Source organism: Staurois parvus, unplaced genomic scaffold (assembly GCF_062004578.1).
Source record: "Staurois parvus isolate SC_StPar_1 unplaced genomic scaffold, SC_StPar_1.0 ptg000147l, whole genome shotgun sequence".
Lineage (NCBI taxonomy): Eukaryota > Metazoa > Chordata > Amphibia > Anura > Ranidae > Staurois > Staurois parvus.
Window position 1 is genome coordinate 25,212,952 of NW_028317943.1, and position 25,187 is coordinate 25,238,138.

Sequence of the window (25,187 nt, forward strand, 5' to 3'; positions counted from 1 at the left end):
TATAAGAAGGTCTACAGTGTGGAAAGGCCCAGGAGAGGGAGTCGAAGAGCAGTGCGATACAACAAGTACACCGAAGGAATTCTAAGTAGAGGGATCTGAGTGAAAAGTATAGAATTAATACTGGGTGTGATGCGAAAGGATCCCAGCTGTCATGGTTGCTGATAGTTGGGGTTACTAAATAGATGTTAGGTGCTGTGGGCTGCAAGGTCTGATTTTAGCTATTTCAGCAGGCTTTAAGTTAGCCACGAACATAATGGCAGTCAGATGCGCAGGCGTGATCTGATGGCTAAAATGATCAGTTGTGGAACAGTACAATGTAATAACATGCTGTTGTGCGATGCTTACTTTCTGTCTGTGGGTACCTTCAGCCTTTGAGTGTCTGTTTATACCAGTACAGTTTAGCAAAATTACAAAGGACCCCACATGCACCCCAAAATATTGAATGTGTATGTTTTCACAGTATGTGGGTGTAAAATTGAATGTACTGCTACATGATTAGTGTATAGAGACATGGGAGGTCTAATTAAATCCAGACTCCTTTTGACTGCTGATTTCAGGGTAGCAGTATTCAGCTCAGGCATGTTAATGAAGGCATTGCACCTGGACGATTTAGATGTCACTTTCTCCTATAATTTCTCATTAGTTCCAAATTTATTATATATATTTAAGTGTATGCTCATTAAACCAGAAAGACTATATATTTTACTATTTCAAAACATTCTGTGTAGCATGGTGGTTAAGTGGTTAGCACTCTTGCCATATATTGCTAGGGTCCTGGGTTCGATTTCCTCCATAGTACTTTATCTGCATGTTAAGTTTCTTTGTTGTCCCAGGTTTCCATGGTTATTCTCCACTTTCATCCTTCACTCCAGAAAACATATTGACAGGTTAACTGGCTACCATCCTCCTTGCCCTTACAGTTTGTACATATGTTAAAAACATTAGACTTCTGGGAGGACAGGGGTCCATGTGAATACAGGAATGCACAAGGCATATGCCCCAAGTCTCAGGCTTGTGACCACGATAATAATTACAGTTTTGTCTCTGTTTTTTTTTATATGTCACCTTTACTAGGTAATTTTTGTTGCACCAATAACCCCTCCCTTGCCAGAAAGTGATAGGAAGCAGTACAATTACTAATATTTATTTATTACAGGGACATATATAGTGCCATCAATTTAGCAAGCGCTTTATGTATACAGTATCTCACAGAAGTGAGTACACCCCTCACATTTTTGTAAATATTTTATTCTATATTTTCATGTGACAACACTGAAGAAATGACACTTTGCTACAATGTAAAGTAGTGAGTGTACAGCCTGTATAACAGTGTAAATTTGCTGTCCCCTCAACCCCTCAAAATAACTCAATACACAGCCATTAATTTCTAAACCGCTGGCAACAAAAGTGAGTACACCCCTAAGTGAAATTGTTCAAATTGGGCCCAAAGTGTCAATATTGTGTAGCCACCATTATTTTCCAGCACTGCCTTAACCCTCTTGGGCATGGGGTTCACCAGAACCACCTGGTCCCCATGCTGCAAGTGTTCCTTTTTCCAGGGAGCAGTGCTGCCTCCCCTGAAAAATGCCGCCCTAGGCAACTGCCTTGTTTGCCTTGTGGTAAATACGCCCCTGAGGTGGTGCTATGGTTGGGATTCAAACCAAAGACCCTAGTACTGCCAGGCGGAAGTGCTAACCATTTAGCCACTGTGCTGCCCATACACTATATTGCCAAAAAGTATTGGGACACACCTCCAAATCATTTTATTCAGGTGTTCCAATCACCTCCATGGCCACAGACTACCTCTACAAACATTTCTTAAAGAATGGGTCGCTCTCAGGAGTTCAGCAAACTCAAGCATGGTACCGTGATAGGTTGCCACCTGTGCAATAAGTCCATCCGTGAAATTTCCTTGCTACTAAATATTCCATGGTTAACTGTTAGTGGTGTTATAACAAAGTGGAAGCAACTGGGAACAACAGCAGCTCAGCCACAAAGTGGTAGACCACATAAAATGACAGAGCAGGGTCAGCATTTTTACGCTTAAATTCACTGAGCTCCTGAGAGCGACCCATACTTTCACAAATGTTTGTAGAAGCAGTCTGTATGTCTAGGTGCTTGATTTTATACACCTGTGGCCATGGAGGTGATTGAAACACCTGAATCTAATGATTTGGAGGGGTGTCCCAATACTTTTGGCAATATGGTATATATATATATATATATATATATATAGAAAGAGAGAGAAGAGAGAGAGAGTAATTGAGTAATTGCATTGCTTCATCAGCATAACCCTGGTCTAAGTCTCTTTTACATGGCAAATACCAGGGTCTCTCAATAATTCACACAGACACCAAGCATTGAGGCATGTGAGATTAGTAGCTGATGCCTAAGTGATCCCTATATATGCTAAAGCATTTCCTATTAAATCTTCAATAGTAAGTGTGTCTATCCTTTAAAAGATACAATTCCTCACCTTAGGTCAGAGTGTGATTTTAGCTCTGATAATGTGCATTTATTATCCACTAACTGGAGGTCAAATTGTATGCACAAGTAAGAAATTTTTTTTTAGTTTTGAAAACAGTGAGGAAGGGTTAGACCCTTTGTCAAGTTTTTATTGCTGTTTGGGTCCCTGCTGCTATGATTGGTCCTGGTGACCATTCCCAATTAAAGAGAAAGGGGAAATCCAAACTTCTAGGGTTGTCACCAGAGCAAGAGGTGAGAATAATCATGAAATAATAAATGTTCCAGTGACAACTGTTTAGGATGATTTCCTCTAATTTTCTGTTGTGTTTATAGGACCGGAAGTGAAAAGAAGTCTCACTAATGGGACACAGATGGTAATAAAAAAAACTGTTAGGGGTTTTCTTCTTTCTGACTCTATCGAAAACTAAAAACAAATGTTTTGGCTATAGATACACTCAGGGGCGGACTGACCATTTGGAAACTCGGGCACTGCCCGAGGGCCTGGGGTCAGTAGGGGGCCCCTGGTACCTTTTTCATAGGCTTTTTTGAGTTTGGGCAAGGACACAGGGGCCCCATGATCCCCTATTGCCCGGGCGCCCCATGAGTTGTCAGTCCGCCCCTGGATACACTTTAATGTTTGCACAGTAAATTTGTGGGACTCCTAGAGACAACTGTAAAGAACTATAAGCTACATTGTTTTGCTTGTTCTCAGTACAGGCTTACTTAAAGATTTCCACACATGAGCCATTTACTGGACTGATTAGACCACTTCAGGCTTACCTATCAATGACTGAACTATGTTTGGATAGCCTAAATATAGATATATAGACAAATCCACTTGGATAGGAAAAGAGCAGGACAGAATATTTAAAAATACAATCTCTACATCTTTTCATATATATGTTTTTTGTTTTGTCAGATTCAGCTGTACCCTAATTGTCCAGATAGTACAGAGTTGATTTTATGCTTGTTCAAAGCAGTTAACACATACACTAGAACTTCTAAGAAGAATAGTATGAGACTTAATAATCCAACTGGTTCTTTTTGTTAGCAAAGCTGTGCCAGTACAGACAGAGAGCACAAGAAATTATAAGCTCACTAGCTTTCTGGCAGGATCAACAGGTATTTTCTGCACTTATTAAAAAAAAATCTTTTGAAAAACTTTCTTTTTATTAAGAATTTCTTTTAGGGTAGTACAAAAAGACAGTACAGAAAATGCAAGGTATAATATAGAGTACCGTATTTTTTACTCCATAAGACGCACCTAGGTTTTAGAGGAGGAAAACTAGAAAAAAAATATTCTGAACCAATGAACTGCAGACATAGTACAGGAAATGACCAAAGACTGCAGACATAGTACAGTAGTACAGGAGATGACCAGAGACTGGGGACATAGTACAGGAGATGACCAGAGACTGCGGACATAGTACAGGAGATGACCAGAGACTGCAGACATACTACAGAAGATGACCAGAGACTGCAAACATACTACAGGAGATGACCAGAGACTGCAGACATACTACAGGAGATGACCAGAGACTTCAGACATACTACAGGAGATGACCAGAGACTGCAGACATACTACAGGAGATGACCAGAGACTGCGGACATAGTACAGGAGATGACCAGAGACTGCAGACATAGTACAGGAGATGACCAGAGACTGCGGACACAGTACAGGGGATGACAAGAGACTGCGGACACAGTACAGGGGATGACCAGAGACTGCAAACACAGTACAGGAGATGACCAGAGACTGCGGACACAGTACAGGAGATGACCAGAGACTGCGGACACAGTACAGGGGATGACCAGAGACTGCGGACACAGTACAGGGGATGACCAGAGACTGCGGACACAGTACAGGGGATGACCAGAGACTGCGGACATACTACATCATATAAAGTCCCAACAGGGCCCCTCCACCCAGAATATCAAATGATCTGACACCATACATCAAGGAAAAGGACTACAACTCCCAGCATCTGTCATTTTTAACTTACAGAAGGCAGGCTATAGAAGGCAGGGGGCGCACTGAGCTCCAAGGACAGGCTACACCAGCAGATAGGACCAGACTGCAGAGCAGGGAATGTACTATGGACACATGCCAGGAGCGGGAAGGAGCTGTAAGGACAGGCCACACCTGCAGACCAGAGCGGACTGCAGAGCAGGGAGCGCAGTACATAGAAATGCCAGGAGCGGGAAGGAGCTCAGAGGACAGGCCACACCTGCAGGGCGGACCGGACTGCAGAGCAAGCTGGCTGGGTTCAGCAAGGGGACTGCCTGCTATGAAGAGCCGCGGGGACAGCCCGCTGAGAGAGGGGATAAAGTAGAATGAACTTCGGTGACAGCCTGCAGTGGGAGGGGACAGGCTGCTGTGGGATGGGACAGCCGCTGGCCCTAGCACGGCAGCGGTGACAGGTGGACTGGTCAGTATAAGCTCCATAAGACGCACAGACATTTTCCCCCATATTTTTGGGGGAAAAAAGTGCGTCTTATGGAGCGAAAAATACGGTAATTGTAAATAACATCAGACATGAAAACTATGTGGGATCCTCAGGTTGTTAAAGTAAAGGGCATGGCAGGGCGTAACACCTTGAGCTTTATCAGGTGGAGAACTGTAGAGAGTATTTAAAATATCAATCATGTAGGAACTAGAAGTTATAAATAGATGCATTAGCAAGTCATTATTGTCAGCCACAATTGTCTGAATTGGATTGAAGTGAAACAATTGCCTGATTTAACAATACTGATTGCATTAGTCATTTGGAAAGATAGAGTAGATAGATAGGAAAAGTAGGATTTTGTGCTGGCTGATCACTAAAAAGAGTGGAAAATTTTAAAGTTTTACTTTTGACTGATGGTGATTGCTGGTGCTTGTAGTCGTTTTATTTTCTTCTTTGGGTCTTGCTAAAAGCTTTTACTTTTTTAAATCCCCTTTTCTGTCACTTTTTAAATAGCATTTTTTTCCTTCCTTTCCTTGTCTTCCTTCACTCTGCTAATTTAGGGGAGGGGTTAATTGGTCACAGGTGATACAGGTCCTATATAACTTGCTGTAGAGCTTACTCTGAGCTTGCTCCTTTTTGAGCTTTCCTGTATTTTGCTCGCCGGATCTTTGATAAGTGGAGTTAAGAAACCGGAGTGGAAAACAGCAGATTATAACAGGAGTCTACTAACCTGTAAGTGACAACTGATCTTTCCTAGTAATATTGTAACTGGGATATGAGTGCTAGCAGGGTTGAAGGTTTTGTGCAGTGCACAGTGTGCCACATGTATGCAGCAATGGACCAACAGCTCCAGGATGGATACCGCTGTGACAGATGTGAGCGGCTTTCCCTTCTGGAATCTCACGTCTGGAGGAGTAAGTTGCAGCACTGGGTAGAACTATCAACCTTGAAAGGGGTTTTCTGCTCTCTGAGCAGGTAGCTAATGGGATTGATGTGGAGGGCGGAGGGGCTAATCAGGATTATTAGGTAGGAAGATGGGTTACTGTAATGAGAGGGAGTGGTAGGGGCTCACAGAAAAGGTTTGAGCACCCAAACAGATTTGTCAAGTTGGGTGAAGATGTGGGGGTGGCAAGCTCAGGGGTGGCAGCCCTGGATGTCACTGCTATCCCTAACAGCCGGAGGGCAGACCATCTGGGAGGGGTGGTGAGGGTAGTACAGGAAGGCCTAGACAGTTGGTGGTAGTAGGGGATTCTATGATCAGAAGGACTGATAGAATAATTTGTCTGCAGGATCGCCTCAACCGAATGGTTTGCAGTCTCCCTGGTGCCAGGGTTTGGCATGTGGTAGACCGGGTTGATAAATTACTGGGAGGGGCTGGGCATGACCCAGCTGTCTTGGTTCATGTTGGAACCAATGACAGAATACATGGAAGGTGGAGGCTCCTTAAGAATCAATTTAAAGAACGAGGCTGCAAGTTGAAAGGAAGGACCTCCAAGGTGATATTCTCTGAAATATTACCTGTGCCATGCGCAACTCAGGAAAGACCGGGGGAGATTAGAGAACTCAATGCATGGCTGAAGACCTGGTGTAAGAGGGAAAGATTTGGGTTTCTAGAGAACTGGGCTGACTTTTCATTGGGGTGCAACCTGTATGCTAGAGATGGTCTGCACCTAAATGGAAGGGGGTCTGCTGTGCTGGGGGAGTGGTTTATGGGAAAGCTGGAGGAGTATTTAAACTAGGATAGAGGGAGAGGGGGAGGGAGAATTAGATTATAACGGGGTAGACAGATCAGACAGGGGTCAGTACTTATTGGTGGGTGGAATGGGGAAAGATGGGGTGAAAGCTATGGTAGATGATAAGAAGGTTCCCATGTTACAAACAACCAGTGGAATTGGTACCATTTGTACGAAAATAAAAAATATGTAAAATATGTTTGAACAAAGTGTCAATCAAAGTGTTTGTTCACCAATGCCAGAAGTCTGCCAAGCAAAATAGGTGAGTTGGAAGCTTTGTTGCATGAAGAGAACTATGATTTAATTGGTATTGCTGAATCTTGGCTTCATTCTTCGCATGACTGGGCCATTAATATTCCTGGCTATGTTCTCTTTCGGAGAGACAGAGTAAATAGGAAAGGTGGTGGTGTCTGTCTCTATCTGAGAAGTGATCTCAGAGCGAGTGTGAAAGAAGACCTAGTTGATGGAGAGTGTGATGAGGCTGAAGTATTATGGGTGGAACTGCACATGGGGGTGCATACTACAAAGGTAATCATTGGAGTTTGTTATAAGCCTCCCAGTGTTAATGAGGAGGTGGAAACTCAGCTCTTTGCACAGATCCAAAGGGATGCAAGGGCTGGGACAGTGATAACAATGGGGGATATTAACTACCCGGAAATTGACTGGAGTAATGGTACTGTAGGAACAGTTAAAGGTCAAAATTTTTTAAACCTACTACAGGACAATTTTATGGTACATTTCATAGAGGCCCCTACTAGGAATGATGCTCTGCTGGACCTGGTAATGTCAAACCATGCAGAGCTTATTACGAATGTCCATATAAAAGAACATCTGGGTAGCAGTGACCATAACATGATTTCATTTATTGTTAGCTGTAAACAGCAGCACATACTAGAAAAATATAAATGCTCCAATTCAAGAGACCTAATTTTCCAAGGCTGAGAGCTGCTCTCCAAGACTTAGACTGGGAGGGAATATTGGCATTGATGAACACAACACAGAAATGGGAGTTCTTCAAAAAGACTGTATGTGAACACACTGCAAAATATATTCCCATGGGCAACAAGTTTAAAAGGCTAAAAATCAAACCTATGTGGCTGACGGCCAAATTTAAAAAGGCTATAGATAATAAGAAAACATTTAAACATTACAAAGAATATAACAGAATATGCAAAAAGGAAATAAAGGCCGCAAAAATTGAAAACGAACAACAGATTGCAAAAGATAGCAGGACCAACCCCAAAAAATTATTCAAATATATTAATAGTAAAAAGGTCCGGTCCGAGCATGTAGGCCCTTTACAAAATTATCTAGAGTGAGTGTCAGGGAATGGGAAGATCGCCTCGGCGATCGAATCTGCACATGCGTAGAATCCTGACAAGACATACAGGCAGGCAGGCACTAGGACCCAGGCGCGCCTGTCACCGATGACGGCGCCGGGCAGGCACTAGGACCCAGGAGCGCCTGTCAGGAGTTGGGCGGCCTATTTAAACCCAGCTCTTGCAATGCTCAAGTGCCGTATGGTCTTACCTGTTACCTGTGTTCCTGGTTTGATCCAGTGTTCCTGAATACCTTGTTGCCGACCCAGCCTGTTCCTGATACTGCTGTCTTCTCCTGCTCTGATCCCTGGCTTGTCTGACCATTCTCCTGCTTAACCCTGCACGTTCTGATCTCCTGTTAACGAACCCGGCTTGTGACCAGTTTATTCCTCTGCCTGCTGATTTTGTACCACGCTGCCACCACTGTTACCGACCCAGCCTGCCTGACGCTGCTCTTGTGACCTCCTCACATCAGACTCTCACCTGCTATACACCTCCAACGGTGCTTCTACCACAGCTGGGTGAACTCAAGGGCCGCGACCTGGTCTCGGCCTGCTCCAAGTCCATCCCCACCATCAGGGGCCCTGGTGAACAAGCAGGTAGGGACTTAGATTCCGCGCCTTGGGGGAATCCGGTCTGTGGAGTGCTAGAGGCTACCGCTGTAGGATCCCTGACAGAACCATATGGCCATGACAGAGTCTGGAGGAGGACCTTCACCCTGGGAAGAGATGTGCCAACATCTGGCAGCACTCACACGAGCGGTGAAGACCCTGGAAGAGGGATACAAGCACCTGGAGGGACAGGTTCAGAGCCTGGCCGCACCAACACCCACAACATTGGGCTCAGTGGGAACACCTCCCGCCACGGGTTCAGCAGGGCCTTCCACTGGAGCAGCATTTACAATTCCTCCGCCAGAACCAAGAGTACCGACCCCTGAGCGGTTCAGTGGGGATCGAGGGAAGTTCAGGGCCTTCCAAAACTCCTGCCAGCTATACTTTGACCTGCAACCCCGGACCTTCTCTTCAGAATCGGTGAAGGTGGGATTTGTTATATCCCTGTTGCAGGGCGAACCTCAGGGATGGGCCCATCGCCTGATGGAGGCCCACCACCCACATTTGAACACTGTGGCCACCTTCTTTAAGGCAATGGCACAGCTGTACGATGACCCGCATCGAGCTGCCTCGGCTGAGGCAGCCCTCTATTCTCTACAACAGGGACGCCGGGCTGCAGAGGATTATGCTGCGGAGTTTAGGCGCTGGAGTGGAGATACACAATGGAACGACGCAGCCTTGCGCCACCAGTTCCGGTTGGGACTGTCAGAACCACTGAAGGACGAGTTGGCAAGAATAGGGGTTCCAGACTCCTTGGAAGGTCTAATAGATCGTGCGATCCAAATCGATCGCAGACTGCGAGAAAGGAGACAGGAGAGGTCCAGCCAGGGGCAAAGAACCTCATGGATGCTGCCAAGAGTACCAGTCATGCCAAGGGTCAGTGTCGGCAATCGGGGCCCAGAGCCGTCAGAGGGAGCCGAACCTATGCAACTCGGCTTGATGCGGCCTTCCCTTTCTACTGAGGAACGACAGAGGCGTCGGGCAAACAATCTGTGTCTGTACTGCGGAGCAGCGGGTCATATGGTGCGCTCCTGTCCGGAGAAATACTGTAAGTCCTCTATTTTCTCTAATATATCTACTGTGTGCACAGGCAACCCCACTCACTTGGCTGTACCTGTGTCTTTTCAGCTCCCAGGAGGAAGCATACAGGTGACGGCCATTATTGACTCCGGGGCATGTAGCTGCTTTGTTGCTACCCAGCATCGGATACCGTTACTCACCAAAGAACATGGGTTGAATATTTTCTTGGCAGATGGGTCTCAAATAAAATCGGGGACGGTAGATCGGGAGACTCCTCCCTTACACACCACAGTGGCGGGACATCACCAGGAGTTCCTCCGTTTGGACGCCATCGCGTTCCCCCTATTTCCAGTTATTCTGGGGCTCCCCTGGCTACGAGCTCACGACCCCCAGATTGACTGGAAGACCGGGTCAGTCCAGTTTCCCTCACAATACTGTCAGGAACATTGTTTATCTAAGTTATCATTAAATACACAGGCCCTACTGGCTGTAAGCCCTGATGCCGAGTTAGCCCAAATTGTGCCTGCGGCCTACCACCAATTCTTGGATGTATTTAGTCCACGGGGGGCAGAAGTTCTTCCCCCACATCGAGCATATGATTGCCCCATTGATCTGCTCCCAGGTTCAGAAATCCCTTTTGGCCGCATTTTTCCACTATCTGAGCGAGAACTAGGGGCACTAAAAGAATACATTGATGAGAGCCTCCGTATGGGATTTATCCGCCCTTCCACATCACCGGCCGGGTGGGGATTTTCTTTGTTGAGAAAAAGGACGGATCCCTGAGACCTTGTGTTGACTACAGAGACCTCAACAAGATTACGGTCAAAAACCGCTACCCCCTTCCTTTGGTTCCAGAGTTGTTTCAGAGGTTAAAATCGGCATCCATTTTCTCTAAACTGGATATCAGGGGTGCCTATAACTTGGTAAGGATACGTGAGGGGGATGAGTGGAAAACGGCGTTTCGCACTCGGTTCGGGCATTTTGAGTGTCTAGTCATGCCTTTCGGGTTATGTAATACACCAGCCACCTTCCAGCACTTTGTCAACGACGTTTTCAGGGACTTCCTTGACATTTTTGTAATCGTCTACTTGGACGATATCTTGATATTCTCCTCGTCTTTGGAAGCACATTGGGGACATGTTAGGAGTGTGCTAGAACGTCTCCGTCAGCATGGACTCTACGCTAAAGCTGAGAAATGCTGTTTTGAACTGAAAAGCATCTCATTTCTTGGTCTAATTATCTCCACCACGGGGATCGCTATGGACCCTCAAAAGATCTCAGCCATCCTGGAATGGCCTGCCCCCACGGATAAGAAGGGCGTCCAGAGGTTTATTGGGTTTGCCAATTTTTATAGAAAATTTATAAAGAACTTTTCAGGCCTGGTAGCACCCATTACTCAGCTCACCAAAGTGGGAGTACGTTTCCAATGGACCCCAGCAGCACAGGCAGCTTTTGAGGCATTGAAAAAGCTATTCACAACGGCTCCCATTCTGAACCATCCTGATGCATCATTGCCCTACATACTAGAGGTAGATGCATCGGAAGTGGCTGTAGGAGCAGTGTTATCACAGAGGGTAGGGGCCAAGGAGCTGATGCACCCAGTGGCTTTCTTTTCTAGGAAGCTCTCCCCTTCGGAAAGGAATTATGATATTAGGGATCGGGAATTACTGGCCATTAAGACCGCTCTGGAGGAATGGCGATATCTGCTAGAGGGGGCCCCACATCCCATTCTGGTCTATACCGACCACAAAAACCTCGAGTACTTGAAAACCGCTAAACGGCTCCGTCCACGCCAGGCCAGATGGGCATTGTTTTTTGCAAGGTTTAACCTCCACATAACGTATCGTCCTGGGTCAAAAAACACTAAGCCAGATGCTCTTTCCCGGATGTTTGAGGACCCTGGAGAGAACCCCCAGCCAGACACCATCCTGCCAGCAGGTAGCTTCCTACTGCTTCAATCCGAGCTGTTGTCTAAATTGCAGGCTGCTTCCACCCGGGTCTCTGACCTGCCTGGAGTCTCCCTACTGAATAAGGAGGGACTCTTCTGGAAGGGGGAACAAATCATGGTACCCAAGGAGGTCCAGTCCCTGGTGTTGGGTTACTGCCATGACCATCCCCTAGCGGGGCACTTTGGGATACATAAGACTATAGATCTGGCACGACGCACATTTTGGTGGCCAAACATGGCCAAGGATTGTGAAGCGTACGTGAGATCTTGCCCCATCTGCAACCAGAATAAACCTACCAGAGACAAGGCCTGGGGCCTATTGAGACCTTTACCAATACCTGACCGTCCCTGGAGTATGATCTCCTTAGATTTTATTGTAGAATTGCCACCCTCGCAAGATCACACTGTGATCTTTGTGGTAGTGGATCGCCTTTCTAAAATGGCCCATTTCCTTCCACTAGCCAAGACACCATCTGCCTCCGAAACAGCCCAAGTGTTCATTAGAGAGATTGTGAGGCTTCACGGAGTGCCAAGAGAGATTGTCTCAGACCGAGGGGTGCAATTTACGTCCAAATTCTGGAAAGCGCTATGTGAGGGGCTGGAGATTAAGTTATCTTTTTCGTCAGCATATCACCCCCAGACAAACGGGCAGACAGAACGAACCAATCAGACTCTCGAGCAATATCTGAGATGCTACACATCATTCCTGCAGAATGACTGGCTGACACTTCTACCAATGGCAGAATTTGCATATAATAATGCGAATCATTCCGCCACCAACCAATCCCCATTCTTTGCCAATTATGGGTTCCATCCTACCTTCCTGCCAGACCTGGTTCCTGAGAACTCAGTCCCGGCAGCCCAAGACACCTTAGAGTTCTTTACTACCAATAACAAGGTATTACAGGAAACAATGGCTAAGGCCCAAGAAGACAGTAAGAGGTTTTGTGACAGGAGGAGGAAGGGAGAGTTGGTCATACACCCTGGGGATCGGGTTTGGTTGTCAACAGCCAACCTAAAACTGACATGCCCATCCAGAAAATTGGCACCCAAATTTGTGGGACCTTTCCCAGTAGAACGCAAGGTTAATGAAGTGGCATTTAAACTGACTCTCCCCGAGTCCCTCAAAATACATCCAGTCTTCCACGTATCATTATTAAAACCTGCAGTTCCAGACCCCTTTTTAGACCACAGGTCTAGACCTCCAGAAGCTATAGATATCAACGGGGAGGAGGAATTCGAGGTGGAGGCAATTTTGGATTGTAGGAAGAGGGGTGGTCAGGTACAATACCTGATCAAGTGGAAAGGCTTTGGGCCGGAGGAGAATTCGTGGGAACCAGCCCAGAATGTCCATGCCCCCAGATTAGTACGAGAATTCCGTCATAGCCAGCCACAAAGGAGGAATCGGGTGGGCATCCGGAGGCTGCCCGTAAGGGGGGGGCAATGTCAGGGAATGGGAAGATCGCCTCGGCGATCGAATCTGCACATGCGTAGAATCCTGACAAGACATACAGGCAGGCAGGCACTAGGACCCAGGCGCGCCTGTCACCGATGACGGCGCCGGGCAGGCACTAGGACCCAGGAGCGCCTGTCAGGAGTTGGGCGGCCTATTTAAACCCAGCTCTTGCAATGCTCAAGTGCCGTATGGTCTTACCTGTTACCTGTGTTCCTGGTTTGATCCAGTGTTCCTGAATACCTTGTTGCCGACCCAGCCTGTTCCTGATACTGCTGTCTTCTCCTGCTCTGATCCCTGGCTTGTCTGACCATTCTCCTGCTTAACCCTGCACGTTCTGATCTCCTGTTAACGAACCCGGCTTGTGACCAGTTTATTCCTCTGCCTGCTGATTTTTGTACCACGCTGCCACCACTGTTACCGACCCAGCCTGCCTGACGCTGCTCTTGTGACCTCCTCACATCAGACTCTCACCTGCTATACACCTCCAACGGTGCTTCTACCACAGCTGGGTGAACTCAAGGGCCGCGACCTGGTCTCGGCCTGCTCCAAGTCCATCCCCACCATCAGGGGCCCTGGTGAACAAGCACGTAGGGACTTTGATTCCGCGCCTTGGGGGAATCCGGTCTGTGGAGTGCTAGAGGCTACCGCTGTAGGATCCCTGACAGTGAGTGACTGGGGACAAAGAGAAGGCAAATTTATTTAATACCTTTTTCAGCTCTGTGTATACAAAGGAGCATGGAGGAGCTCTTGTCCACAATGGGCATGGTATTGACACAGCTCCAGATGATCCACACTGGCTCACAATTGATATGATCTAAAAATATTTAGACAGTATAAAGGTGCATAAAGCACCTGGACTGGATGGCATACACCCATGGGTCTTTAAAGAACTGAGCTCTGTCATTTCAAAGCCATTGTTTCTAATTTTTAGGGACTCTTTAATGACTGGCATAATACCACTGGATTGGTGTAAGGCCAATGTGGTGACAATATTTAAAAAGGGATCAAAATCTTTATCAAGTAATTATAGACCTGTTGGTTTAACTTCTATAGTTGGGAAGATACTGGAGAGTTTAATAAAAGACCATATAGATGAGTTCTTGCTGGAAAAAAATATTTTAAGCAACAGACAGCATGGATTCATGAAAGACAGAAGTTGTCAAACAAATCTGATTTCTTTTTATGAGGGGGTGAGCAAAACCTTGGACAGAGGGGTGGCGGTGGACATGGTTTACTTGGATTTTGCAAAAGCGTTTGACACAGTTCCCCACACACGGCTAATGTGTAAGGTAAAGTCTACAGACTTGGAAAAATCTGTATGTAAATGAATAGAAAACTGGCTAAAAGATCGTATTCAGAGAGTAGTGGTTAATGATTCATACTCTGAATGGTCTAGGGTTGTCAGTGGTGTACCCCAGGGTTCAGTGTTGGGACCCTTACTTTTTAATATATTTATAAATGAAATAGGGTCTGAGATTAACAATCCCATTTCAGTCTTTGCAGATGACAACAAGCTGTGCAGTGGAATAACGACTTTACAGGATGTCTTCAACTTACAAGCCAATCACAAGCTTAATAATGGCATGCAATGCCAAGCTGTGGTTTCTAAAGTGAGCAAAATCCTCTCTTGTATTAAAAGAGGTATAGACTCCAGAGAGAGAGATATCATATTACCTCTGTACAAATCATTAGTAACACCTCATCTGGGATATGCAGTTAAGTTTTGGGCACCAATTCACAAAAAGAACATTGGGGAACTTGAGAAAGTACAGAGAAGGGCAACCAAAGAGGCATAGAGGAGCTCAGCTATGAGGAAAGATTAGAGGAACTGAATTTATTCTCTTAAGAAGAGGAGATTAAGGGGGGATATGATCAACATGTATAAATACACCAGTGGTTCATATAGTGAGCTCTGTGTAGAGCTATTCATCCTGAGGTCATCAGAGGACAAGGGGGCACTCTTTACGTCTGGAGGAAAAGAGATTTAATCTCCAAACACGGAAAGATTTCTTCACAGTGAGAGCTGTGAAAATGTGGAATAGACTCCCTCAAGAGTTGGTTCTGGCCAGCTTAGTGGATTGCTTCAAAAAAGGTCTGGATTGTTTCTTAGATACACAGAATATAACTGGATACAAACATTTATAGGTGCTTTGCTGTTTTTTTTGCCTTCCTCTGGATCAACTGTGGGTATAGGAATTTAACTATTGTTTTTTTTTTTTTCTATGTTTGAACTGGATGGACTTTTGTCTTTTTTCAGCCAGTCTAACTATGTAACTATGTAAGAAAAGTAAAGCTGCAGAGTGGAGGGGGATAGTAAGTGAGAAGGGAGAGGGGATAGTTGGATGATGTTCTTACTTACTGTGCCAGTCCCAAGCCCCATCTGCTGGGCCTCCCAACGTGTTTGTATGGCTAGAGGGTTGTAAGGGTTTCAAGAGGGTATTCCAGAAGGTGTCACAGTTGCCAAAACGTAACAGAGTTGTTGATGGTGGCAGTGAGATATTCCATCCATTTGACCTCTCGGATCCTTATGTGGAGGTCTGTCAAGGAAGGAGGTGCACATCTGTTCCAATGAAGTGCAATTAGGCAATGTGCTGCCGTAAAGATATGGCTTAACAACTGCTTGGATGTTTTAAAGAAAGGAATATTTTGATTGTGAAAGATCTAGGTGCCAAAGAGCTAGTGATTCAGAGTATGGACTGCTTGCCAGTAAGGTCTGACAAGTTGGCAGCTCCAGTATATGTGATGCATAATTCATTGGGCCCTCTTGCACCTTCAACAGCTATCATCAGCAGAGGGGTATAGAGTTCTTCATCTGACTGGGGTGTAACACCAATGAAATAGAATTTTGTTATGGTTCTCTTTGTATAAGGTACAAATTGAGATTTTGGCAGCTTGAGACCATATAGTTTGCCAGGTCTCTAGGGGTAACTCATCCTGTAGTATGTGTTCCTACTTTAGCATATATAAGTGCTTAAATGAAGATGAGGAGGAAATGGGAAAGCGGGCTTTATATGTTAAAAAAAAATCTCAATGATAATATTTAACAAACCAAAAAGGAGCAAATAAGATACGTTTATTGTTAGGATTTACTTGCACTTTAATTCTCACCAATTCACCCTCTTTGACATTTTTCTACAACTGCTTTATGTGAAAAGATTATGTAATATAAACACAAAAGTGTATAAAGAGGTTACAGAACCCAATATGTAAACTGAAGTGCTGCAATATGCCATTCTTATAACAAAACAGGCCTCAAGATATTGGCATGAAATAAGAGGCAGTCCGTAAAACCCATATATGACATATACACATGTGTATTGCACATGGCTGTGTGATCTGGGTTTAAATCCAGGTTTTCCTTGACAAAAAAATGTTCAGTTTAGAATACAGAATATTACTGCAGCTAATTCTATAAAAGGCTCTAGTAACAGCAGAACTAAAAATACTGAGCTGACCTAATGTCTGTATTTTAAAAAAAGAAATGCAAATTGAATTACTACATGTAAACTTTAAGTTTTGGTAGCGTTTGGTAATCTTTAAAGCAAATCTGTGCTTTATCCATGCTGCTTTAAATAAAGCAGGAGATGGAGGGATAGTTTAAACTGCTGCCATTTTTCCTTTTTTCTGCATCTACGTCACTTTCATTGCTGTTTTAGTGGAAACTCAAAATTTGGGATTTTTCTCACTTTTAGTCCTTTTGATTGTGGGCATCAGGACAAATGGAAAGGGTGAACCTCCCTAACGGGTACTCAGACAGCAGTAGAAAATTGACAGGGTACCTACGCCAAAACTAAAAAACATTGTTTTGGCTTCATATACACTATAATACCACCCTTCCAATCAGCACATATTCACCTTTCCGTCACTGTTCTGCTACTCTGTTTAGCTCCCAAAAGTGAAGAAACAAATCCCCTATGTAAGATCCAAGTCTCTCTAGTTGTGACAGCACTGGAATAACCACCAAGTTCAAGTCCATAAGATGATGGGGAGTGAGTCCATACTTGGAAGTACCAGGTATTTCCTTTATTCATGGTGGCTAAATAGAGTTGTACAGGGAAAGTGAATTTGTGATATGAGATTGGTAGGAGTAGGTGCCTGATACCAACATGTTGCTTTACCCTGTATGACCTGGCCATAGAGTGAAAGAAACCTAGCACATGATCATTTTGACACATTTGTTCATCAGTCTCAAAAACTTGCAGTTCAATAGAGTCTAAATAGTTTAGCAGATTCAAAATAAATTGGACAAGCACAATACTTGACAAATATTCTTTCTATAATCTATTTTACTATGCATGAGGCAATGTACCTCCTGATGTAGATTATACAAATATTTATGCTGACTAATCAGCAAAATAAACAAGACAATAGAGACATTATAAATAAGTAAATCAAGAGAAAACTGCTTCATCTTCAATAATATATATGAGAAAAAAATTTAACTAAGGTAAAAAACAAACAAACTATTTTGTTCAACATTTTTTTTTTAAACAAAATCTTAGAGTGAATCTAAATATCTGTACAGGCCCCCCTCCTTGCTTCTATGCATCCCTATGCAGTATGAGAGGTTTTCCATGGATTAGATCTGTAACTACTAGATATTCCAGTTGCCACTCTCTTATTAACCGCATATTAACTCGTTCTTCATGACCCTTATTGTTTAAGTCAACAAGGCCTAGATATTATGCAATTTCATTAGTTTGTTGTGTGCACCTAAGTGTACATTATAGCAGAAGGAATATTACTAAAGTATTTTTGATAACATACAATGATATATTCACTGATTGTTATTTATCTACCAAGTAAAACCTTTAGAAGATGAAAGTCATGGGTAATTTCTGTAGGAGACCAAGGATTTGGGATTCTTAGATTTCCCTGTGACCTCAACCTTGCCTAGGCAAAACTGCTAGAATCGGGGGGCGAGTAATGGGTGAGGAGACTGTAGCAATTTAGGATGGGTGAAGGGGACCTACTATATAGCTGCTAGTTTCTGTGGACTGTATTGTCCTTTTAACTGCAATAGAGAATGTCAGTTCTCTAGGCTGGCTTTGTAGTCAGGCAATGCTGTGTTCATTTCAGGAACGAATAGACAGAACGGGTAAAATAGCTTTCATATATGTATTTTATTTGTGTATTTTTTTCTGTTTTTATGAATGTATTTTATCTGTTTGCCTGGAGTTCAGTTTTAAATCTAACTAATTAAGCCCAGTTAACCCCATTAGTTTCAAAGCTAGTCATCAGAGTTCACTTGCACAAATGGTACTGTCAGGAATGGACTGGCCAGCAATGGTGCATCCTGTTTCTGTTCCTTTGCTGACCCTCTGTACTACGCTGCTTGCTACCTGTTCTGATCCCTGGCTTGTGACCCTGACCATCCCTATGCTTGACCCTCTGTACTACGCTGCTTGCTACCTGCTGAACCTGGCCTGTGACCCCGACCATTCTCCGCTTGCTCCCCCTGTACCTACCTGCCCAATTGATATTGACCCGGCCTGCCTGACGACGCTTGCTTGTATGTACTGTTATCTGTGGGTGGTTGGTTTGGTTTGTTTGCACTGTATTATGTTTAGTATTGCACTGCGTTTATGTTTGTATTGTTAGTGTTAATAAATTATATTGTTTATCCCATATCTGAAGTCTGCGTTTCCCTGCGTCAGTCACACATCTCTGGTCATACCTGGGAGCCCTGACATTACACCAAGGCCAATCCTGACCAGAAGTGGCTGCACAGGGAAGCCATCTTGGTTTGTTGATGGGAAGGATGGATCTGGATGAGGTTGAGTATTTATCTCTGCTAGTGTTTGATGACAGGGAGTATGCTTATCAAACTCTGAAGGAGTATCCCCGGGATGAACTGCTAGAATGTATACGGCTCGCTCATGTTCTAGTAGATCAGGGCACAGAGTTCTCTGAGGTGCAGCCTTTGATTGAGGTTTGTGCAGAGTTGGTTTCATCTGGTTCCCCCGAATGCAGGGATGAATTTTTGCCACCATTTAGTGCAGACCAGGTAGAGTCCCTGGTGTGGTTATTAGAAGATGATGTGTGTTACTTTCTGGAGCGTTATTCCACATGTTCACCACAGACACTAAGAGTTTGTATAAACGCAGTGCAGTCATTGACCAGACAGGCTTTGTGTAAGCTCAGCTTTGTTCAACCCCTACTGCAGACATGGACAGACTTGTTGCACCCAGCCTCAGTCAGCTTACAAAAACCCAGTCCTGCTTCTAACTCTTCTCCTGTATTCCCAACAGCTCCCCCAGTTACAGCCCAGTATACTTGGCTAAAAAATATATAAATAAACAGCGCAAACATAGACCTCTATATCAAATCAATATACAAAGTGCAAACATATATAAAAAATTAAATAAATAGTGAAGTCCATCAAAATTAATAAACACAAAATTCAAAAATAGTTTGTGCAAACAGAAATTTTCAAATTCTTCTTCTATTATAAAGAAACTTCCACCTTCCACCCGTGAAAACCAACATCAAATGCACTCACCAGATTAAGGTGAATGAAACGCCTTTTAGGAATTTATGGGATCCTAAACCCTCTTTGGTATCCACTCTATAGGAATCCTCACCTCCAGCATAGACTCCACCATCCAACCAGGGAGAAAAAAACCCAGATAGTGTAATATTGCAAAACACCATTCATAAGTGAAATCAAGGATTAAGGCCACTCACATTATAATCGCTTTAAAAAGGCATGTTTATTAAGACCAGCTTCTTTCCAGATGAACAGTAGATGTAAGGCAACCTCTCACAGAATCTCACATCACAGCTCCAGGTTACAGCAGAAGCTCAACAGAGACCACACATATACAGATCCCAAAAGATGGCCGCTGGAACGCACCGCTCAGCGTGCGCTCCACTCACCGGAAGTGACGTCAGACGTACGGGGTAGTAACCGGAAATGCGTCAACGCGTTTCGCCCCTCCCATCGGGCGTTCTCAAGACCTTCTTGAGAACGCCCGATGGGAGGGGCGAAACGCGTTGACGCATTTCCGGTTACTACCCCGTACGTCTGACGTCACTTCCGGTGAGTGGAGCGCACGCTGAGCGGTGCGTTCCAGCGGCCATCTTTTGGGATCTGTATATGTGTGGTCTCTGTGGAGCTTCTGCTGTAACCTGGAGCTGTGATGTGAGATTCTGTGAGAGGTTGCCTTACATCTACTGTTCATCTGGAAAGAAGCTGGTCTTAATAAACATGCCTTTTTAAAGCGATTATAATGTGAGTGGCCTTAATCCTTGATTTCACTTATGAATGGTGTTTTGCAATATTACACTATCTGGGTTTTTTTCTCCCTGGTTGGATGGTGGAGTCTATGCTGGAGGTGAGGATTCCTATAGAGTGGATACCAAAGAGGGTTTAGGATCCCATAAATTCCTAAAAGGCGTTTCATTCACCTTAATCTGGTGAGTGCATTTGATGTTGGTTTTCACGGGTGGAAGGTGGAAGTTTCTTTATAATAGAAGAAGAATTTGAAAATTTCTGTTTGCACAAACTATTTTTGAATTTTGTGTTTATTAATTTTGATGGACTTCACTATTTATTTAATTTTTTATATATGTTTGCACTTTGTATATTGATTTGATATAGAGGTCTATGTTTGCGCTGTTTATATATTTTTTACTATTTGTGTTGATCACATTGCACAGCAGCAGGATAGAACCTATAGTAGGGTGTTTCACTAGGCGCAGGAAGAGTTTTTAGTTCAGTATACTTGGCTATCTACCGCATGTCAGTACCCTGTTCCCACTCGCTGCACCTATCCTGCCTTTAACCCTGTAAAAAAGCCCTCTGTAGCAACTGCTCCCTCTCCTGTTCCATCCTCCAGTTCTTCTCTGTCTCCAGCTGCTCCATTCGTTTGCAGACCTGCGTTTACTTGCAGTGCTCCAGTAGTTAAAACCAGAAAAAAGCGAAAATTCTTTCCAACCAATACCATCCTGCCAGTATCCAAACTGGTGAACCTGCCTTCCGTGGTTCAGCCTGAAGCCTCTACTCGGCCTGAAGCCTCTACTCGGCCGGACGCCGGCATTCAGCCTGATGCCTCTACCCAGCATGATGAACTGATCCAGCCTGACGATCCTATTAGGCCAGTTGACTCGATGCCCGCTGTTGATCCAGATGATCCGGTACCTGATCCGGTGCTCGCTGTCGTGCCAATTGACTCAGAGCCCGCTGTCGTATCTGGTGACTCGGTGCCCACTGCCTTGCCAGATGACGCGGTGCCCGCTGGTGAGCCAAATGACCTGATGCCTGGTGACCCAGTGCCCGCTGTCATACCTGGTGACCCGATGCCCGCTGTCGAGCCAGACGATCCAATGCCTGGTGACCCGGTGCCCACTGCCTTGCCAGATGACGCGGTGCCCGCTGGCAAGCCAAATGACCTGATGCCTGGTGACCCAGTGCCCGCTGTCGAGCCAGACAATCCGGTACCTGATGACCCGGTGCCCACTGTCGTGCCTGTTGATTCGGAGCCCACTGCCTTACCAGATGACGCGGTGCCCGCTGTTGAGCCAAATGACCTGATGCCTGGTGACCCGATGCCCGCTGTCCAGCCAGACGATCCAATGTCTGACCCAGTGCCAGCGGTCATACCAGTTGACTCGGAGCCCACTGCCTTGCCAGATGATGCGGTGCCCGCGGTCGAGCCAAATGACCTGATGCCGGGTGACCCGATGCCCGCTGTCCAGCCAGACGATCCAATGTCTGACCCAGTGCCAGCGGTCATGCCAGTTGACTCAGAGCCCACTGTCGTGCCAGATGACTCGGCGCCCGCCGCTCTGCCTGAGGGCCCGAGACCTGTCGCTCCACCTGGGGGTCCGGCGCCTGTCGCTCCGCCTGAGGGCCCGAGACCTGTCGCTCCGCCTGAGGGCCCGAGACCTGTCGCTCCACCTGGGGGTCCGGCGCCCGCCGCTCCGCCTGAGGGCCCGAGACCTGTCGCTCCACCTGGGGGTCCGGCGCCCGCCGCTCCGCCTGAGGGCCCGAGACCTGTCGCTCCATCTGGGGGTCCGGCGCCCGCCGCTCCGCCTGAGGGCCCGAGACCTGTCGCTCCGCCTGAGGGCCCGAGACCTGTCGCTCCGCCTGGGGGCCCGAGACCTGTCACTCCACCTGGGGGTCCGGCGCCCGCCGCTCCGCCTGGGGGCCCGATGCCTGTCGCCCCGCCTGGGGGCCCGATGCCTGTCGCCCCGCCTGGGGGCCCGATGCCTGTCGCCCCGCCTGGGGGCCCGATGCCTGTCGCCCCGCCTGGGGGCCCGATGCCTGTCGCCCCGCCTGGGGGCCCGATGCCTGCCGCCCCGCCCGGGGGCCCGGTGCCCGCCGCTCCGCCCGGGGGCCCGGTGCCCGCCGCTCCGCCCGGGGGCCCGGTGCCCGCCGCTCCGCCCGGGGGCCCGGTGCCCGCCGCTCCGCCCGGGGGCCCGGTGCCTGCCGCTCCGCCCGGTGGCCCGCTGCCTGCCGCTCCGCCCGGTGACCCGCTGCCTGCTGCTTCGCCTGGTAATCCGATGTGCCTCTGCCCGGAGTCCAGCCCGATGTGCCTCTGCCCGGAGTGCCTCTGCCCGATGTGCCTCTGCCCGGAGTGCCTCTGCCCGATGTGCCTCTGCCCGGAGTGCCTCTGCCCGATGTGCCTCTGCCCGATGTGCCTCTGCCCGGAGTGCCTCTGCCCGATGTGCCTCTGCCCGATGTGCCTCTGCCCGATGTGCCTCTGCCCGGTGTCCAGCCCGATGTGCCTCTGCCTGGTGTACCGCTGCCCGGAGTCCTGCCAGGTGTGCCAGTCTTTGATATCCCGCCAGTTACCAGACCCGGGCGGTGGAACATTTTTCCCAGCTAGGACTGTTTGGAGCGTCCTGAGGCCGCTCCTTGAGGGGGGGGTACTGTCAGGAATGGACTGGCCAGCAATGGTGGGACTCACCTGCCTTTTGCTCTGCAGTACCAGGGCTGGCCAGCGGGTGCTCCCAGCAATCAGAGACTCAACTTTGCAGCCAGCTAACACCTGGAACTGATTATGCTGGGGTATTTAAGGGATGGCCAGACTTGCAGACTCTGCCTTGGTGTTGTGTTTGTCCTGGGCCCTGTATCTGTCCTGCATCCTGTTTCTGTTCCTTTGCTGACCCTCTGTACTACGCTGCTTGCTACCTGTTCTGATCCCTGGCTTGTGACCCTGACCATCCCTCTGCTTGACCCTCTGTACTACGCTGCTTGCTACCTGCTGAACCTGGCCTGTGACCCCGACCATTCTCCGCTTGCTCCCCCTGTACCTACCTGCCCAATTGATATTGACCCGGCCTGCCTGACGACGCTTGCTTGTATGTACTGTTATCTGTGGGTGGTTGGTTTGGTTTGTTTGCACTGTATTATGTTTAGTATTGCACTGCGTTTGTTTGTATTGTTAGTGTTAATAAATTATATTGTTTATCCCATATCTGAAGTCTGCGTTTCCCTGCGTCAGTCACACATCTCTGGTCATACCTGGGAGCCCTGACAGGTACCTTATAGATTATGATGTGAATAATATTTATATTATTTAATTTGTAAAGCACCATGCAATTAAATCCTGTACATTATTATTAATAATAATAATACTAATGTAATTTATTCCTTGCTCGAGGTCTATAAAGCAAGACTTGTTATTGAGAAATGGGAAACACTGTGAGATGGTTCGCTTTAAAAATAAAATTGTGATTCAAAATTTGTTACACAGAAAATGGACAATACTTAGTGTTTTGGGGTTTGGTAAGATTATCCTCAAGTGGAACTTCAAGAAAATATAACATACACATTCTAATTAACTTGTGTATTTAAAACTCATGGAACCATCTTTTTAGGTAAAGGAGAAGTACAGCCAAAGCTCTTTTGGCTGTACTTCTGTGGATCACAGGAGTGCAGTGCGTTCTGCACTCCTGTGACCCCTTTTCAGCTGACAGTGGGATGAAGCCCGCTGTCGGCTGACATCACTCAGTTGGTCCAGGCTGGGGAAAGATCCCGATTTTAAAGTCAAGATCCAGCAAAGAGTCTTTCAGTGAGCTGCTGAAAGCCTGAGCTACCCGCTCCCTTCCCCTTCACATCCCAGCGCTCCAGTGAACACAAGGGGGCAGAGCAAACAGCGGTGACTGACAGTCATCGCTCTCTGCTCACAGTGGTGGTGAAAACTCAGCGTTCAGCGGTCAGCGGTCCTGTGATTGCTGAGTTCTCACCCTTAGATCAGGCAGGGGAAAGATGCAGCATTGGGCTGATGCTGCACCCACCTAGGTAAGTATGATTTGGCAAAAAAAAAAAACAATCCCAAACTTCTCTTTTAAACTTTACATCTTTTGGAAATCTGCCTTTAGAATAATACAAAAAGACTCCAGACTTCAACAAGTTGAAGGTGGCTGTACCTGTTCTGCAAGCTGATGAAAGTGCTAGTGCTTAACAATGACTGTCTTCCTCCTTATGCTAAGTAGCTGTACAGCACAAGGGAGGTGCATGGTTCATAAGGGTTTATACATCACTTTACAAATATTTTGGCAGGTGAAACAGTTCTCATATACGTGTTTCAACTGTGTAATTAGCTATTTGGCTGGAATTGCCTTTAATGCTTTTCAAAATGCTTTTTTTTTTAAATCAAACTTGTTTTAATATCAAATATATGTAAAGAACAGATGCTGAATACTACATAGCTGATTACACAGGAAACCAATAGTATATATTTAGATATCACACATTTTCAAATGCATTTTTTACATGGTAAATGCATGGTTCATGAGAAGAAAGAGTTGAAGGGGAAATTGGGTAAAGTAAATTTGTTCTGATAATAATCTCACCTGCTCTCATCTATTTCCTTTACATATGTTATTTTCAGCTGTAAAACTAGAAGACCTTTAATTCTCAACCACATAGCCACAGGTGTGTGCTCTAAAGCTTATGTGGTTCTAGTTCACTACACCTGGCTCTGTAGTGCTCTTCTACCAATGATGGGGGGACAACCAGCCTGCAGCATCAGTGAAGGCTTAGCACAAAGTGAAGCAATTTTAATGTTCATTAAGCTCAGTATACCTTGTCAGAGGTCATTTTGCATATGTAAAGAATGCTCACTAAACATACAAAGTCTAAGTGCTGAAGACCTAGAACACTGTGGTAAATCGTTCAATATCCAGAAAGATGGAAACACAAGTAGACAGGATCTTAAAAAAACAGACTGTGATC

The 25,187-nt window shown here is 46.1% G+C and overlaps 1 protein-coding gene across 2 annotated transcripts in view; it reads right to left on the reverse strand.

The window, feature by feature from the left end:
• The window catches only part of MSRB3 (methionine sulfoxide reductase B3), a 191,051-nt gene that overhangs the window by 37,947 nt on the left and 127,917 nt on the right, over positions 1 to 25,187 (reverse strand). The gene's annotated exons all lie outside the window — the stretch shown is intronic.